This window comes from Zonotrichia albicollis, chromosome 2, assembly GCF_047830755.1.
Source record: "Zonotrichia albicollis isolate bZonAlb1 chromosome 2, bZonAlb1.hap1, whole genome shotgun sequence".
Classification (NCBI taxonomy): Eukaryota; Metazoa; Chordata; class Aves; order Passeriformes; family Passerellidae; genus Zonotrichia; species Zonotrichia albicollis.
The window spans coordinates 111,793,084-111,811,371 of NC_133820.1; the positions used below are offsets into that span (position 1 = coordinate 111,793,084).

General features: G+C 39.7%; 1 protein-coding gene across 2 annotated transcripts in view; it reads left to right on the forward strand.

Annotated features, from left to right (window-relative positions):
- The window catches only part of SH2D1B (SH2 domain containing 1B), a 43,786-nt gene that overhangs the window by 11,537 nt on the left and 13,961 nt on the right, over positions 1-18,288 (forward strand). Inside the window, exons 2-3 of one of the 2 annotated variants that reach the window (XM_014269436.3) lie at positions 1,322-1,378; positions 2,581-2,798. The gene's annotated coding sequence lies outside the window, so the exon portion shown is untranslated. The remainder of the gene's footprint in view (positions 1-1,321; positions 1,379-2,580; positions 2,799-18,288) is intronic. The other variant, XM_005490414.4, reaches the window with a different exon arrangement.

Sequence of the window (18,288 nt, forward strand, 5' to 3'; positions counted from 1 at the left end):
TTTAGCCCTATGTGTTTTTATGTGACAAAAGCCTAAAATCCTTTACCGTTTGAGTCACTGGCTATTTTTGTCACTATTTTAGCAGGTTCCTATCCACTATGGATGGGTTTAAAGTTGTGAGCACCAGCAGAAAAAAAGTCTATATTTTTAACTCAATAGCGAATTTTTTTCTGTCAAAGTTCTATAACCATATAACACCTAGAATAGATGGTCTTATCAAACAAATGGCGCCTCTTTTTTCTTGTCAAGTAAAAAGGTTCTCTAACTATGCTAGTTCTGTAAAGATGACCAAAAGAAGAACAAAACAGGTTCCAATTGGAAAGAAGAGTATCCTTCTGCATTTAAAAGTAATTTTCTGTCTGGGATTCTTGTTCTAAACTGTAAAATCCCACTCTGTCTAGGTATGATTCCCAGTGTCAAACACACAGTATACACTCTGAAATTTTAAATTGCTTACTTTCATAGACCAAGCTGTTATGCTTTCCAGCCTATATTAGCATCAAAAGTGATATCCCCATAAATATCAATGTCAGTATCAAGGACAATGAAAATAAGCCCTGTGTGATACAATCCTGCAGGTTTTGTGCATTCTGGTCATGATTCACCAAAGCACTGAGTAGCATACATTTTGTCTCATATGCAGCTATTGAACTCAGTAGGGATATTTGCGTAGTTAAAGGTAAGTATGCATTCGAGCACTCAACTGGATCATATTCAGAGAAATTCTCAGCTGTCAAGAACCTGTTTACTGCAAATAAAGTAACAGAACTTGTCAGAGAAAAACACTGATGTGTCACTGTCAAGCACTGCTTTACTCTTCAGAAACTATTGAAGTAACTAGTTACATACAGCCATGGTTAGTTATGAGCCTTTCTCCAAGGCTATAAATATTTATTTAACAGACAGGGGAGTGTTAATGTACAGAACAGAGCAATGCAACTAAGTAGTTAAATTCTCAGTCTTGAATGCTGATAAGATAAATTTCAAAGGAAAGACTTCTACACACAGAAATCCAGCTAGTGTTGAGAACACAGAAAATTATTCTAAATAAATGTATATGTATGATCAGATTTGGATCAGTTTCTTGAGAGCTGGATCACAGTTAAGCGAATGATCACAGTTACCCAAATGTCCCTACCACCACCTCCCCCCACCTACACCTTGCTGGATTTTTTCTGTTAGCATGTCTCTACTAATCAGTGAACTTCTCTTAAATAACTAATTTTGTCTTTTTTTTTTTTTTTATTCAGAGAAGTCTGCTTCTAGATCTTTTATTCTTGACTTGCATGCAACTCATAGCAAAATCTTTCTTTCATTCTAGAATCATTCTCTTCCTTAAAAAAGTGGAGGGAGGAAGAGTTTTCAGACAAAACATAAGGTAAATATTTTTAATCAACTACTGTGTCAGGTTTGGGGTTTGGTTTTTAGGTTTGGTTTTCAAATGTTGTTTCACTCTAATATAATTTTTATATGATAGATTCCATGAAAAATCAAATATTTTCTGTCTGTCTATTGTTCTCAAAGTTTAGATATACATTGAACAGGATCATTCAACTAGCCTAATGACTACTACTAATAAATAAACAGGTTTGTGGTATAAGAATCCTGAAAATCTGCCCTTTCACTGAAGAAAACACCCAAATATGCTTAAGAAGAAAAGAATTCAAGTTAAGTTTGCCCCTGTCCATTAGTAATATATAAAAATCACTAATTATACTAATTTTATTATTAGAATCAATATAACAATGATCAAATAAAAGTTCAGAGAGTGCCCACAGGGAAAAAATATATATTTGTAACAAGTATATCAGTCCCATACCTTCCCACTGGACACGTAAGTTCTTTCAGTGAGTTTTAGTTACAAAAAGTACAACGATTCAAAAACAGACTGTGAAAACATTGTTTAACATGGCTATCAAGTTGGAAAAGTGACACCTCATATATAAACACAAAGTGTAACTTAGCTTTTTTTTCTATGAATCTGTTGGTTATGCAGAAATTACACATATTTTTCAGTTGCTTATCTAGGGATTCTCAGTGGGAAAATAAAGCGCTAACCACAGAGGCAATGTAAAGCTAAACCATTCTTAGAGAGGTGGGGAAGAGATGGCGGAGAGGAGGAAACTTAACAAAATAAGTAATGAAGTAATGAAATAAGCCCATGGATACCATTAATCTTTAGGTAAATAATTTCAGAACAACCTTTAGCCTTAGGGAGATCATGTTTCATTTAGACATAGAATGAGCCAGCTGCATCAGCAAATCCATCTCTCAAGAGTTACAATTTATTCTGATGTTGAGTGTTAGAGCTGCAGGCTATGAAAATTACTGATCAAAATCTGTATTTTTAAAACATTTGCACTGGGGTGATAAACTTCAGTGAGCTGTAATTGATGTTTCTTGGGGTAAGGAAACAACTGATTATTATAATGGTCATGGTTTTAGTGGCTTGTGAAGTTCTCTGACTTGATCACAACTTACCCAGCAGATCTGTCCTTCATGTTGAATAACATTTCACAGTCTAGCATGTAACCAAAGGCCACGGTTTGATTCTTTGCTTGTGTTTTTTTTTTATTAAAGGGTTCAGCCAACACAGCTTCCCCCATTTGCTTCCAGGTTTTAGCAATCCAGAAGGGCTGTCTGTAAGCAAGACCCTTGCAATGGGACTGTCAACAGGGCTGCAGTAAGAACACTGCATGGTCCAAAGGGGGATTATTTACTGGAAGCAGCTCCTTCTGAAAATTGAAAGGCTTGAATTTACAGGGGACTGGTAACAAAAAATTACATGCTTATCAAAGGTAAGAGATATAAGATTCAATTTCATTAATTAATGTTGTCTCTTTTGGACCTCTTGTTCCTTGGAACAAGAAGCTTTGAAGTCTGAGTTGTCAGAAGTTTTCATTCTAAGTGTTGAGGAGTGTTTTACTTCTGTAACCAAACTCTAACTTAGCTTTATAACAGACTCTTTGAAAGCTTAATCCTCTGAGTTTTGGCAACAATTGTAATGGTTGTCCCATTACAGTGAATCCCAAAACAGGGAATAAAGAGTCCAAATGGTCCTGCTTTGTTGAGGACATTTTACTATCACACATGCCTATGCCAAATCAAGCTCAAGCTATTAGTCTGATACATAAACTGCTTGAGCAGGATCTGTGTGCTAAGGAGAATGACAGAGTGCAATGCAGAGTTAAACTGTTAGAGAACTCCTTCTGATGCAAAGGGCTGCCCACTATCTCTGTCACTGAGCTCTTCCTTCAACAAATACATAGATATGAAGCACAAACAAAACAGGTCTGATCCTGACTGGTGCCAGAAAGATGAGGGTTTGGCACTTCCATTCCAAAAGCAAAAATAAGTGACCATTCCAAGCCATGCTTGGACATGAAACAGCCTGCCTTCTCTTAGCACATTCCCCAAAATCAGTCTATTGTTTTTGGGGGTCTTTTTTGTGTACTATAATTGAACATGTTCTATTAAAAAGCAAGGGTAATTTGTGTAAAGGTCTTGAAAAACTTTAAGTATTGTGTGATTGCCGAAATGGTTTTCTGCCACATCTCTCTGTTTTGCTCTATCTGAGCTATAATTTCTTTCTGGAGTCAGTCTTTGTCTGCAGCAGGCAGCCTGACAGGCTACACAAAGAGCAAATGGTGTATATTAGACCAGAAATCCCCAATTCTTCTTTACTGGTCTAGAGCACATAATCATGGTCAGCCTATGAAATCGTTCTGGGCAACTGGGGAAAGGTTAGGACCCCAACAGGGAATATATTTTTGAAGCTGGCAGAACAGGACTGTTAGGAAAGTGTCATGCTAAAACACTGACATAAGGAGCAAATCTTTTGAAAAGCACTGGCTTTGTGTCCCAAGCTTGTCAGAGAAATCTCCATGAAGATGCTGTGCCTGTTCTTCCAATCACTGTTTAGCCTGAATGGTGTACGGCAAGATGACCCGTGTGTAACACACAAAAAGGCTGAATTCATTAACCAGCAGCACTGCCTGAAAGCTTTTTCTTTGCCTCAGAGCACAAGGGTGGTATCATCTATGAAATCCAAGACTGACAGATGGAATTATTTTAACCTTGGTTACACAAGCAAGGTTACATGTGGTAGGTAGTCTGACTCTAAGTACAAAGAACATATCTAAAATGCTGGCTAGGGCTACAGAGGTCAAAGGCATTATGAGCTATAGAAAGAAGTCACTTTAAAATGGGCAGTAGCGCTTAGCTTGAGAAATCAGAAAGATTCCTAATTTCAGCTCCTTATTTTCAGTCGTGTGCTGTTGAATCCCGTGCCTACAAAGCAAAATGAGCACTAAATTTTGAGCACTAAAACTTTGCTCAAAATGGTTTAAGAATAGCATTTTAGCCTTTCTGGCCAGCATCTTCAGTTTGATGCATAATTTTTCATTTCTCTAAGGAAATACTGTGATTGCTCAAAAGAGATTCTTCATACAAAACAGAGATTGATTTGAAACCTGAGACTGAAGCTGTCTCTACACAAAAAAATTTGTGGTTTTCCCCCTGAACACCCTGTATAATACACCCAGAATATGGTGCAATCTGAATAGTCCATTTAAACAGAGCCTTTGGTTTTCATCCTTACTGCAACTGGAAACAGTACTATTCTACAGTTTCTATACTTTGACTCCACACTAAATATTATTCCGACATAAAGATTTATAATTAAGTAATAGAAAACTGTCCGGTTTATCTCGGCTGTTTGAGGGGCCTGGAAGGCCCGGGGTGGCCTTGGGGCAGCCCGCGTATCGAAGAACGAGAAGAGGCTTCAGTTCTTCTTTCTGGTTTTTATGTTTATTAATTGTTTATCTAAAAGATGTTCTTTCAGCCACCAGAGATCTGCTCAGCAGTCAGCCATGGGCACACTGTCTCTGCCCTCCCGGGCAGCCACGTATCTTTATACCCATTGTGACGTATACAATATTTATCATTTTTCCCCAATACCATCTATTCTTATAACTCAGTGTACTCTTAGTAATAACCAATCCAAAGGTGCCACCGTGGCCAAAGAAGATGGAGGAGAGGAGGAAGAAGAAAGAGGGCAGGACACACCCCAATTCCTCCATCTTACTCCTCTAAACCCCCCTGTACATAAATCCTAAACCCTGTTTCTCACCCTCTAATTAGCTAATCTTTCCACCATTCACCCTGTGAAGCCCTCATCCTTGTCGTCTCCTGTGTAGGGTTAAAGTCCAGCCACCAGACACTTCTGGCAACATTCCAGGACTCCCGGGACCCCCAAGCTGGTCTCGGAGGCCCGGCATCTCAGGACTGAGATCTTGAGATCCGACAGAAAACATATGAGATTGACTAGTATATAGGTGGTACTCAATTGTAGCTGTCTACAATAGGCTTAAAATTATGAAAGTTGTTAAATGTAAAATAATAATTAATTTGCAACGGCAGAAAATTACTGAGAACAAATGTTTTAGGGGTTGAGTCCTTTAACTGATGCAAGTTTGCACCATTATTTTAATATGACAGATTACCTCCTGACTGGCAGTGGAATAAAAGGAAAATTTTATTTCCCTTTCCATTGACTAACATTATGACTGGATGTCTGTATTGGTGGATATCTTATGCTTAAATTACAGATTGCCAAATTCAGCAATTACAAGAACTTTCCTCTATTTATTAATACCACCAAAGCTGATATTTTCACTAAATGATTTGAAGTAACAGCCCAGAAAGCAAAGCAGTATCTGGTGCTACTTCAGCAGTATTTCACAGAGCAGTATAGAGTCAGAAAAAACTTTTTTTGACTGTTGCCTCTTTAAGAGCAGGATATAATATTTGACCAAACAGGATTCCCTTGTGTATTTGCAATCCCTGAAGTCTTTAGGTAAAGGTCAGGAACTGATAAACATTCTTTATACATATTTATGACTTTATGCTTCTATATCAGAGTGCAAAGTAATCATATCCTACCTGGGATGTGATTACTGCTCCTGCTAGTGTTGGCCCCCACCAGAAAGCAGGCAGTGCTCTTGTGGCCAGCTGGGAGCATGAATTTTCAGTGCAGGAAGCCAGAGCCACACTGAGTTCTGGGTCAGCCCATGTCATCTGGAGGTGGCCTTCAGTAGACTGAGATCCACGACTGAAATAACAAAGCACAGAGGAACTGACACCAAATTCAACTGCACTTGCTATACAGCAACACTATTGGCAACCAGCTAATAAAAAAAGATGTTAACACAAAAATTTAAAGTGATACTGGAGAGCAGAGCTCCAGTTTCAAAAAGCCAGACTTGCACAAGCACATTCTCATGCCCTTTAACTCTGTCATGTGAGGACCATCACTGTGCTAATGGCTTGGGTGCTCCGTTGTCTTTCCTCTCAAATGAATAAATGGAAAATCTATATTAAGAAAGCAAACAAGCAAAGGTGAGCCTTGTTTTTTTCTGTGAGCACCTGCAATAGAGATTTAAAAAGATTGATGTGAAACAAAGCACAAGACACAAAATGTGCCAGAAATATTCGAATAACAAGGAAATTTAAGGAGGTGCAGCAAAAGGCATTGGTGATTCAATAACATTACTCAAGATTTGTACTTGTACAGGACCTCTTACAGATAAACAAGGGGACACATGGACAGAAAAGAACAGAGAATTATTGCTAAGACTCTTGGGGCACAGCAAATAGGCTGGAACTACAAGAGAAACTGTTGACTGGCAGTAACTACATGCATCCAACTAATCCGTTCATACCATAAGTAAAGAAAGGAAAAATGAGATCCAAGTAAAAGCCAAGGGAAACTCCAGGGAAATTCCAAGCTTAAATGCTGAAAGCTTGTAATAAGTGCCTTGGTTCTAGAAATTTTACACAGCCTGAGCCTATGAAGAGTGTCCTGACAAAATAGAATAAAATGCAGATTTTTCCCTTAGGGAAATATATTAACAGTTGAATTAAAAACAAATATCCCATTGTGACAATTCTAGATTACTTGAAATTGAACAATCAGAAAAAGGAGGAAAATACTCAGGCCCCATGTTCAGGAGCACAGGAGAGCTCAATCAGACGGCCTGGGCAAACATTGCCAGCTAGGAGGGATTACTGTACCCCTATCCAAATCATCCCAAATGGTACACAAAGGCTGCTCTCTGTGCAAACTCCCAGTCTCATTTTGCAGGAGGAAAGCCTATGAAACTTCTCCAAAACAGTCAAAGTGCAAGTAGTGATTCATAACATTGGGCAGATATCAGAGAAGCTTCTCAAAGAGGTATTTAGCTGTTTCTTTGTCTCTGTGCTTGGAGTGAGTGATGAGGCAGATGCAAAGAAAAAGAAAGAAGAAAATTACAGTGCAAATCAGGGCATTAAAAAAATTGAATTTCCAGTAGGAGAATCGGCTAAAAGTTGATATATTTTACTGTGAAGCAGGGCCGGTTAAATCATTATTGCTTCTCAGAACAAATTTCTGAAATATTCAAATTCTAAACCTTGAAAAAAGATATTTTCAAATCTTTGAGCTGAAACGAAAGAGTTTATGTTGGGGTTTTTTCAGTCAAAATCATGAAAGAATCATAAATCTGAACCCTTTAAATAAGATGTTTTGAATCAAAATCTGTACCACCTTAAACAAGCGGGTTGCAATCAAAAGTGGAACTTCATGGCACAAATGCATAAGAATAAGGCTTCCCCCCTTCAAATCTTCCTCAAAACAACTTTTATCCTTCATAATGACCTTTTATGTTTTCTACTGATTTGGAAGTCAGATTTGTGAATTGTCTTTGAATGTTACTTCTGTTCCCTAGATAAAATATACTCCTCATCTTGGCATAGAACAAGCTTGGGTTTTGTTTCCTGTAATGTAGCAAGAAGACAAATGTGAGCTGGCATCCTGGAATCAGGACACCATGGTAAAATGGCATTAAATCTTTAAGTAAATCGCATTGAGAACCAGAAGCACATAGAATTTATTGGCAAGTCATCTGTTTTAACTTCCTGGCATGAATATAATCAATAGATCTTCAGATTTCCAAGGAGCACAGTATAAACTGACAAATGGGATGCAGAATTATTAAAGTGCCACATTTACTGTAAGATGCACCATCACTTGCTTTATTCTTGTGTTTGAATGAAGAAGTGGGGAATGGGACATAGGACCAAGAAATGAAAATGCTGTTCCATTAAGTAAAACTGAACGCTTTGGTTCTTCTCTGGATGTGGACAGTAAAAATATGGTATTCCTTTTGCAAAACAGAAACTAGATTACTTCAGATTAAGCTCTCATTTAGTTCAAATTTCTAGCTAAACACAGGTCAGAACACAGTCTCATTCTCATTGACACTGAGGCAAGAAGCAGGCATAAACTGATTTATTGCTGTATTTCTATGCCTACCTTGGTCCATCAATTTCCATAAGACCTATGCCACCTGAAGGGCACATGGTGCCTAGCTGCTGGAGAGGCTTTGGGATCTTCACAACTCAATCAGCTGTGTACTTGCTATTTCCACCATGCTGCTGCTTGTATAGCAGCATATTTACACCACCACAACAAAATACACATTTGATGTGAAACATTCCTCTCTAGGCTGTTTGGGGTCACAGTCCAAGCCTGCCAGATGTACACACTGCACCAGCAGTAACTGGAACCGATCATTTTAATCCTGCAGAACAGGAACCCAAATGGCCATTGCTCCTCTCCCATCTTGCCCTGGCACCAGGTAACACAAGTTTGCTTCAGGGAATGTTCAAGCCCACTTCTGAGGGCAGGGCACTGCTTGGCTGTTCTGGTAAAGTTCCTTGTTGCTATGAAAGTTGTCCAAAACAGGCAAATAATCTTGGAGGAACATCGAGTATTTAGAAAAATTAAATGCAGTACTTAAAAACCAGTTTAAAGCTAAAAAGTTTAAAGTTTCCTCACTTCATCTATTCAAGAATTTACTAATTATATCTTACAGTTGTGCTTTATTTTCCTACTGAGATCTGAGACACAAAATTATGAGCCAGCATTATTTATTGACAATATTTGTGTGGGTCATCCTCACACCATAATGCTCTCTGGTCCCTGATGGCCATTATAAAGAAATTTGGAGAGATTTGTCTATGACTTGATGGAATTCAGTGGTGATCATTATTTCTCCCAGTCCTTTTGCCATCCTCGTTGATGGCTGTGCTAAGAAACCACTAACATCTAGTCTGAATGCAGCCTGCACCCACTCTGTAGGGCAGAAACTGAACCAATTGACTGTCTTAGGCCCTGTGGCCTTGGCTTAGGCTTCTCCTTGGGTTTACAGCAGTGAAATCATCTTTGTACAAATCTGAAATATTTGACTTGAATTTAGGAAAGATGCATACCTTTGCATCCCAGAGGTGAGGGTAAAACAGCTTAGGCCTCTTTGGTATGTGATCACAAAGAATTCTGTCATTTTCACTTGGTAACTTGATTCCAACTGCTATGCCTTCATTATAACATTTATTTGTATCTCCTTTTGAAGCATAGTTAATGATAATATATATCACTACTTTAAAGTATTTATTAAAAAAAAGAAAGGATTATACAATGCACTGGACTTCTCAGTGGGTTGGAACAGATTAAGCCTCTTTGTGAAAACTCTGTTCTTCTCTCATTCTAATTCTGTAGCGCTCTTAGAGACAATATCCAACTGCAGCTCAAATACACAGAATGGTCATACAAAATGTTAAGCCTGATCTTTCATCATGACAGCTATCATGCTGCTTTCCATTAAGGAAATAATGTTAGAGGCTTTTATCATTATAATCAGGAGGTGACTAAATGCCAGTCTCTGATAATACAAAAGATCCCTGTGATCTTGAACCTGCTTTTGGTTAGTTCGTCCCCCACCACCTACACTTGTGTACTGCAAGTGGCTATTCTGAATAGTAATGTAGATTGGAAAGTTGATTTCTACTCAAAAACTTTTAAAATATATGAATATATTTATCCATGCCTTTAATAACATGATGGCTAGCAGTAAATTCACTAGCACTGATTGATCACACTGATACCCTGCAATTGTGAACACATGATTAACCCTTAAGTTATGTCTTCTAATCAGACCTAACAACCTGGCTATAGGTACAGCTACATCCAGAACACAGGTTCTGAATAGTAGGGAAGGGAATCTCTAATTGGATAATTCAGGTTACTTAAGAAAGAACATATGAATAAAACAGCACCACCTGTGTGGTATTAACTGTGAACACACCAAGGGAGATACTTGATAAAGCACAAGCTTGTGCTGTGACTGAAGAAGTAAATAGGCACTATAAACCCAGCTATTATTGCATGTCTGATATATAAAGGATGGAAGATAGTCACTTGGCAGCTGTGACTTCTTACTCAATTGGCAATGCACTATTTTACAAGGGTTGGTCATTTTAGATTAATCATTATAAAGAGTCACAGTGCCATCTAGAGACTGCAGACAGCTTTCAGAACTGAAACTAAAGGAACAGAGAAGGCTTTGTTGTCATACTTAAGTTTAATACATTATGCCTTGAGAACACTGCTTTTCACTGAAACAATCGCTTGCTTTGTGGTTATTAATATCCAGTTTTGATCACAAGCCTACTTCTTGTCTTCGTGGAGTTTTTTTTGAAATTCAATCTTTTACATGAAAATGCAAAGAAGACTGGGGCCTGGTGAAGGCAGGCTTAAGCAAAACGAACCAGACCAACCCGAGCCCCTGAAGTACTTTTGGCTGAAGTGCAGGTGTGGTGTTGTACACCAGAAGGCACCAGGCACTCATGAGATAATCTGAGGTAACTTCAAAGTGAATGCCAGTGACACATGCTTTCCCTTGTTCTGTCTCTTGTGGTGGAAGGCAAGGCTGCTAGAGGAAGTACTGTGCACTTCCAGCCTTTCTGGTTAGGGCTGTGCTGGGAAGTCTGTGTGCTCAGTGTTGGCTGTGAAAACACAACCTTCACACCTACAGGAGGGAAGGCAGGCAGAGCGGCATGAGCGTCTGAAGAGCATTACCTCTCTCTGCTGCATAATGTGTGGGGGAAAAAACACTTGCCAAAAGCCAGTACCAAGGTAAACAATCTGGGATAAGCAAACAAGAAAAGCAACACATTCTGATTTTTTTTAAATTAAAACAAAGAGATTTAATTAATGTCTTCTAATGACAAGAAGCCACTCTGAATTTTCCTGAGAAGCAGGAGTTGCAATCTGCCCCTGTAAACAGTCTCCTGCATCTGTGTCAGACAATTTGGGATTCAGATGGCCCAAGAGGAAAGAGCCAGTTTTGGGAGTTGGGTGACATGGTTCATGGCCATAGCTTGTATAATTCAGTCAGATGTCCAAAATCAGTTGGGTTATGTCTCCTGTTTCTGTGGAGAAGATGCAAACATTTCATTTAATTCCCACTTCTGGGGATTTGGAAACCCAGGGCTCACAGAGGTGCTGTAATTTGTGCTTATACTTCATATTTTTAGTGCCTTGAAGAAGAACGGAGAGGAAGATTTGGAGGCCTGGAGGCTCTGCAGGTTATTTGGAAAGCCCAGCAATTCCCCAGAACTGGCAGTCCCTCATTCCACCCTTCTTGGTGTCTGTAAAGCCATTTCAGAGCTGGGACAACAGCCACCCATAGCCTTTGCACTGGATGTTGTTGCACAACTGAATGGGAACTTTGAGAAAAGTTTATCAGGGAGACCCTCTTGCTGAGTCACAAGGTGCAGGATGTATCATCATGCTTTCCAAACTCCTTCTCAGAGAGGAGTCAAGGTGCAGCTGGATCCAGTCCTGCCCCCAGACATGGTCACTATTTTGTACCTAAAGAATGTATAGGTGAAATAGAACCTCTGTCTGAGTTTGTCCTGCAGGATTTAGGATAGCAAACCAGATATTCAGTATTAATAAAATGAACTATTTAAAAAAAAAAATTGTTAATGATTAGGTAAGAAGGTAAAAATTGAAAAAGTGAAAATGGAAAAGAACAAAATGTCCAAAAGACAAAAGGCTTTAATCAGAATTATTTACTACAAAGTAAGACCAAAAATATAGTGTACTTCTTATTAAATCAATATCAGAGGTAGCTTATCAAATATATATTGATGTTACTCACCCATACCAATGGCCATGGGGAATCACTTTCACCCAGCCTTGAGGGGTATCCTTGAGGGGCATCACCATGTAAGAGAAGGATCTTCAGACACCTTAGCGGGGTATGCTAGAAATCCCCACCATGAAAAAGCTGGACTGGTCTTTTTAAAATGATGGACTGTCAGTCATACACAAGTACGTGTTGTGCCTGCTGTGGTGGGCTGACTCTGGCTGGGTGCCAGCTCATCAAGCCACTCCACCACTCCCCTTCCCAGCTGGACAGGAGAGAGGGAATAGGATGGAAAACAACTCATAGTTTGTTTACTAGAGCAAAAGTGAAAGTATGGGAGTGAATAAGCAAAGAGAGGAAAGAAAAAAGTTTATTCTCTACTTCCCATCTGCAAGAGATGTTCAGCCTTTTCCTAGGAACCAGGGCTTCAGCAGGTGGAGTGGTAGCTCCAGAAGAGCAAAAGTTGGTATCGCGGTTCCTTCTCCTTTCTTAGCTTTTATATGTGAACTGACACCCTGTGGTGTGGAATATCCCTCTGGTTAATTTGGGTCAGCTCTCCTAGCTGTGTCCCCTCCCAGGGTCTTGCCCACCCCAGCCCCTTGATGGGATGGGGTTATGTCGAGGGGCAGCACTGATGCTGTGCCAGTGCTGCTCAGCAGTGCCCAAAACACTGGCGTGTTATCAACACCTTCCCAGCTACCCATGCAAGGCACAGCACTGTGAGAGCTTCTAAGGGAAAAGGAACTCCAGCTCAGACCCAATACACCTGCTCAGCAAATGTGCTTTATTGCTGAAAGACATATTATCAGCTCTTGGGTTTCTCCTCCTCAACACTTCTGGCTGTCTCACTCCTCTCAGGGCCTGCACACCCACACTGAGGTGCCAGCCTCAGCCAGGAAGCATCTGTCTGGCACTTGCTCATGATGGTCTAAACTGAGATTGTTTGGCAAGCATTCTTCAACTCCAAAAATCCTCTTCTCTCAGTCCATCATTGCCAACTTGTAAATGAGGCAAAGTTTGAGCTGCTGTACCCTAGCCCAGAGTGTCCTGCTACAGATGCTTGAATACACGACTTCTTTGCATACCATGCAAATTTAAAATCTTCATTTTTCCCCTTTAAGCAGACTGAAAATGGAGTTTGGGTAGCTGACTGATAGTAATAGCATACTGTGTGGGTTAAGGAAAAATCACTGGCAGACCTATTGGACCCCCATTTCTTCCAAAAGTACATCTTGTTGAAGAATTACTCTTTCCCTGGCAGAGGGAGAGAGACGCTGCTTTTTGTTGCTTCAGGAATGGGCACATAAGGACGTTTAGCTATCATGCCCTCACATCTCCCTGCTGTAGCCCTCAATCCAGGGAGAACTCAACACAAAAGGTATGCAGTGTACTGGGAGTTATCAATCACCACTGGACACAGGGTGACCATGTACCCATCAGCCTTATTCTTTCCTCAGATGACAAAATGAACCCTCCTTTTCTTTTCTCTCTCTCAACTCAGCTGAGTGAAATGTAAAAAGGGGAGGGAAAATGACGTGTTCCAACCAAAAATATCAATACAAGGGAGCCCCCCAGAAGCCTCTTGAGATTGGTCTCAATTTCAGGTCCTATCCCTTCACGGAGTTACTCTGAGAATTGTGACAAAAGCCCTCTCTGCCTCTGTTTAGATAGGTATAGAGAGATGTGTATTGCCCAAATATAATATGCTAATAAAGAGGTGAGATGTCTCTGTTGATTTATATCAGTTACCTTGTTGGTTCTTTCTTAGTTTCTATACATAATTTAATTACAGTTTAAAACAAATAACTGGACAAATTCTGTAACATAATCCAGAAATCCGTTTTCTCACTGACTATGAAATAAATTTCTCACTTGTTTTGGGGATCTAAAATTTAACAACTGAGTACCTTTCTAAAGCCAAAGTCTACCCCACCTGCTGTTAGCCCAGTATTAGATGTAACCATTGCATATTTGTCTGTAACAAGCTGAGTGAAATGTTATTTTATGAAAATTGTTAAGGAAACCTACAGAGCAGCTCTCAGTTTGAGAAGGCAGTTTAATGGATCATGAAGTGACAAACCAGCATGACAGGCCTTCCATATTTTTCAGCAGTAAAACTTCTGAAAACACTCCTCACTAAAACAAAAAGCCCAGCATGTAGTAAAGAGCACGGGCTGCAGAGCGGAAGGGCCTAATAGGGCTCTCAGAGGGTGTGCAAGAAAACAGATTACTTGATAGTCTGCTGAAAGGTCTGCTGTTAAAAATCACCTTTTAGTACAAGACTAATAATCTCCAATTTTGCAAGGAAACTCATGGATAACATCTGATTTTTCTGTAAATCCAGATGTTCCACTTGCACAGTTTTACAGTCATGTTCAGGGCTTTTTCCATGGGGCTGGGGACAGTCAGGGCCAGGACCAGGCAGTCATCCCTGAGTTACTCGTTTCCTGGTGCACCTTGACTGGAAGGAGCTCCTGGGTCAGGTCACTGTCCCTTGGGAGCACCCAGGACACCCTGCAGTGGCGCCAGTCATCCCCAGGGGCTGCATTCAGGGCTCTTTATATGTAAAGGGTTTCTGCACTGCAGTTTCTCTCTTTTGGTCCTAATTACAGTTGCAGAACATTGGAAATTTTTTGCATATATGTTAAGTGGTGTCTCATAACAAGTCTTTTCTTCACAGGTGAGTAATAAGGTCCTTGTGAATTCATATCCAAAGAGATGTATTCTCTAGATCACAGAAGTGAGGTGTTGAGCTGCAAGTAGGACAGACTCAACAAACAGAACAAGGAAGGCTTGCCACATTTGCACTGCCAGTGTGTCAGGTTGCAGAGATGAGCTGAACCACAAATGATTGCACAGTAAGATGTATTTTCCTCCTTTTTAATGGAGCATATCTAAACAAATAGATTATAACAGTCTTTATGTAAGCACAAAATCTTACCCCTCTCTCCTCTACAGGAGTTAAGTAAGCTTTGTTGATAACCTCTCAGACTTCCAATGAAAAACTGAAGTGTTTGTGCCGTTAATTTTCATTTCTGCTTCCTCCTTCATGATTATTTTAACCAGTGCAGTGGAGTTATTTTCAGAGGCACCAAGCCAGAGAATCATTGCACTCAGCTTTCATGCTGTGAGATGGAGCATTTGGGTTTGAATATGAATTTGATAGTAGCAACAGTAGCAGTGGGAAGCTTTATCTGTGAAAGGGAGTCAAAATGGAACAGAACTGAGAACTCCGTCAGCAAGACAGTCTGTTTTAGCTGTGCTGAACAGCTATAGCTGTTTAAGTCCTTTCTTTTTCCCCTGTTAATCAAGTGAGAGAAAGCGTGTTCCTTTCTGGCTCAGCACTTCTAATCTAGGCATGCTGTAAAAACACAAAGCCCTTGATAAATGTTGGCCTCTACTAATTTGTGTCAAAAAGATCAAAGATTGTCTAACTAGTTTAGGGGTCTACAAGCACTGATTTGGGCTGATATGCTAAACTACAATCTAATTTCATAAATTTTCATCTAATTATTTGCAAAATAATGAAATCTAGCAGGACACCAGCTAAGGGTTAGGGAGAATGTTTCTCACGGAGAGAGGGCAGGTGTCTTTGCAGGCAAATAGTAAGCTGCCAAAGTCAAGCTCTTGGGCTCTGAAATCCACAGAAAAGCTGGGAATCCTCACATGGTCTCTACTCAGGTCACTTTTATAAACTGCCCTTGAAAAAGAGAAAAATTCACCTGCTCGTATACAACTGTATACAACTGTGCTAGAGAAGATAATTAATTTGATCTGAGAAGCTGAAGCAGTGTGGGAAAACCATCCTGCAGTGCAGTTCATGGGCTATGTTCACATGAAAGTCACGGTACCTGTATTTCATACTGCCCTAATGAATCCCTTGTCACATGAGCAAACATCAGTGCTTGCTATATCTTTAAACAAAAGTAAGTCAAACGGTCTTTAGATATTTTCCCCTTTTTATTATTCTTATCAGCCTTTGATTGTTTAGGAAAATCAGATTCTGTTTCATTAATTAATCTTTTTTTTCTCCTAGTTTCCTTCCTTTCCCTCCATTGTTGCCTTTCCTGTGCCCTTTCCTGCCGTGTGGCTGACCTCAGCCCCTGACCTGCTGGGTGATTGGAACTGGCTGTGAGACACCTGCCACTCTTCCCATGGTTTAGTGACCCTCACTGTAAGGACTCCTTGCAGCATCTCACTTATGCTTCCCATGGCCTGCTGCTTATTCTGTGCCCCTTTTGTCTGCCTCCCTCCCTTCTAGCCTATGATCTGCTCTGTTGTGATTTCCACTCTCCTTCAGGGATTCCCTTTGCTTCCTTCTGGCTTTCCTTTGAGGAATCACAGAAGATTTTGTATGAGACAACTGGCTAACAGAGCCCTTTAAATTAATTGATGCATTCTCTTGGAATCTAGGGTTACCAAGCCGGTTTTCTCTAAAACCATTCTTCCATTATGTTTTCTACCACATGGCACAACTAAAGGGACACCAAGCTGAATGTCACCTTTGCTGGGGCATCTGTAGGTTCCCATATTCAGACTTCATCTGAACTTTGCAGCTTCTGTCGAGCAGGACATGTTTTTTCCTACTGATTTTTACAGATAAGGTTCCTATCCTGGCTGTCCTTTCACAGTATTTATCCTCTTATGTACAAGAACTGTACTCACCTTTCAAAAGGTACAAAAAAGGTGTATCTTACTGTTTCTTTTTCTACATATCCACTAGTAACCATTTTTGGAAGTGGGATGATGGCTTTTGGCTTAAACCAGATAGGCAGCCTTAGTGCTTTCTTTGCTTTTGGCATGCTCCATAAATTCAGCTTTAATCAGTTCTCCTAGCCTATCCTTTTGACCCCAAATTTTTAAGTCTGTGACTTAAACTCCTATTTGTGTTTTAGCCTTTAGCTTTAGAAAGTTGATACTTTCAAGCATAAGCTTCGGTATGGGTATTCATGTCTGTCTTGCCCCAGATATGAATCCAAGCCTTGTGTGAACTTGTCCTGTAAACTCCTGAGAGTTGGGACCATCATTTTGTCCTGTGCATGGACTGCACTTTCTTGGAGAGCCTGGTTCTCTGATCACCTCTCTGTAGTGCTGCCCAGACCATCAGGAAAGGAAGAGGATTATGTGAAGGAAGTTTGGTAGTTGTGGGACAAAAGTGAAATGCTGGCACCCCAGTGGTTTAGAAAACCATGCAAGAGCCCTCTTAAGTTTGTATGTTGTCATCCTGCTTTTCTTTACATTATTCAGTGCCTCACTGCTATGGGGGATGGGAGTGGGGTGGGAAATAAGTGTTATTTTCAATACTATGCAAAAATGGCACTGTTCCAATGTGGCAAGCTGTAGTTGTAATGTACACAGCATTCTGACAGGACACTGTAAGTTAGTGACTAGGAAAATATTAGTAATGGTAAAAAGAGCTACTAATAAGAGAAAATTCACAAGGTAAAAATGATGGCACTGTTAATATGACTCTAGATGTGAAGGACAGATAAACACCCTGGATGGAGTCTTGTCAAATATTAAGACAAAAGCTCAAACTTTTATAGAGCAGTTATATTTGATGGAGAATGTAAAGGAAGTACAGAAATGTGATTATGTGTAAGTGAGGTTTGTCACTTCCTACAGCTTTATTTGCACATTTCTTTACAGGAAAGCAGTACTTTGGGGGCATTATGATGTGAGCTAACTTCTTACTGCATTTCATTAATTGATTTATGTGATATTTGAGACCAATGAATGATGTCTTAGAAGCTGAATTTTCAGGGTATATTTTTATACTTTTGTAGAAAATAACTAAAACAGCTACATTCCTTCTTTCTGCTACAATTAAATTGTTTTAAAATAAGTATGCCTCATATATAAACTGGACATTCAGTATTGTTTCACTCTAATTTACTCCAAGGGATCTATTAACAAGAGCCTCAGAGGCAGATCATAACACTTAAATACAAACATTGCAGCTATTATAATCTCAGGGAGTAATTGAATATGGATCACTCAGAACCCTGACAATGTGGTTGCCAGTGAGAAGGAAATTATTGTTTTATGACTCTATCCTTTAAGTAAACATTTAAGCAACATTCTAGATAATTTTTAAGACCAAAACCCACTACTTACACATATTCATATGTCTTATAAACCTTTTTTAATTGTTGGGCTCTGTAACTTTTTAATTCAAATTTTAGCACAGACAAGTTTGAACTATCATTCTCAGTTCATTTTGGACTACCACCTTCATTCTGATGTACCATTTTCT